The sequence below is a fragment of the Nycticebus coucang genome, chromosome 8, assembly GCF_027406575.1.
Source record: "Nycticebus coucang isolate mNycCou1 chromosome 8, mNycCou1.pri, whole genome shotgun sequence".
In the NCBI taxonomy this organism is placed as follows: Eukaryota; Metazoa; Chordata; class Mammalia; order Primates; family Lorisidae; genus Nycticebus; species Nycticebus coucang.
Genome location: NC_069787.1, coordinates 88,812,111 through 88,813,557, shown reverse-complemented (window position 1 = coordinate 88,813,557; position 1,447 = coordinate 88,812,111).

The window sequence follows — 1,447 nt, the reverse complement described above, 5'->3', positions numbered from 1 at the left end:
TTTTAAAATACAGCACCAGGCATACTGACTCACACCTGTTAATCTCAGCACTTTGGCAAGCCAAGGCCAGAAGATTACTTGAAGCCAGGAATTTGAGACCAGATCAAGATCAGCCTGGGCAACATAGCAAGACCCTGTCTCTATGAAAAATTACCCAGGCATAGTGTCTCCTGCCTGTAGGTCCTGCTACTTGGAAAACTGAAGCAGGAGGATCTTTTGACCAATGGGGTTCAAGGTTCCGGTGATCTATGAATCCTGCCACTGCACTGCAGCCTGGGTAACAGACTAAGATCTCATCTGAAAAAAATAAACAACAAAAAGAAATTAATTAAAAACATAACTTACTAAAACTGACAAGGCAAAAGAGAAAATATGAATAATTCTATTTTTAAAACCAAACATGTGACTTTAGAAAAACTCACTACAAAGACAAGTATTTTTCAAATACAGACAGTCCCTTACTTATGATGGTTCTATTTACAATTGTTTAATTTTACTGTAGTATGAAAGCAATACACATTTGGTAGAAACCATACTTTGGATGCCCATATAATCTTTCTTTTCTTCACTTTCAGCTCATTATTCAATAAATTACATGAAATATTCAGCACTTTATTATAAAATAGGCTTTACATTAGATGATTTTACCCAAAGTAGGCTAGTCTAAGTGTTCAGAACTTGTTTAAGGCAGGATAGGCTAAGCTGTGATGATAGGTAAATTAGGTGTAATAAATGAATTTTGACAGTATTTTCAACTTAGAAATTTATCAGAACATAATTCCACCATAATTTGAGGAGTATCTGTAGTTAATTAATTGCCCTCTAGGGTGGAGTAAGATAGTCACAAGTTCTTTGTCACTTTTCACATTGTTTGGAGTCTATTTTCGTCCCCTTGAATCTGAACTTGTGACTTGTTTTGACCAATAGCATGTGGCAGAAGTGATACTGTGTAATTTCCAAGGCTGAGACTTAAGAATCTGTAGCTTAGTGTTCACCAATTCATATACTCTGTCGCGAACCAGTGCGGTGAAGGGGAGCGATCCAGAGTGGAATTGGTGGGGAATGAGGAAAATACAGTGCAAGAGAAGACATGGAAACGAAGGATGGGACAGGGAGGACTGACTGAGCTGATGGCTACGGCCAGTCCCAAAAGCAGCTTTATTTTATAGTATCTTTACAGGGTTGTCCAGGGGGAAGTAACATAGACAAAATGAGGAAGTAGCATAAACAGAAGACATAGCTTTGGTCTCACAGTACAATATGAAAATGTAAATAACTTTTTTTTTTTTAATTTTTAATTTCAGTTTGCTTGTTCATTCTTCTTTGTTTGAAGTACTCCTTTTTTGTTGATTTTCTTCTTCCTCTGGCGGTGCTGGCTGTTTTTGATGTTGTTAGTAGAGACGGAGTCTTACTCTGGCTCACTGCTGCTCATACTGGTCTTGAACCT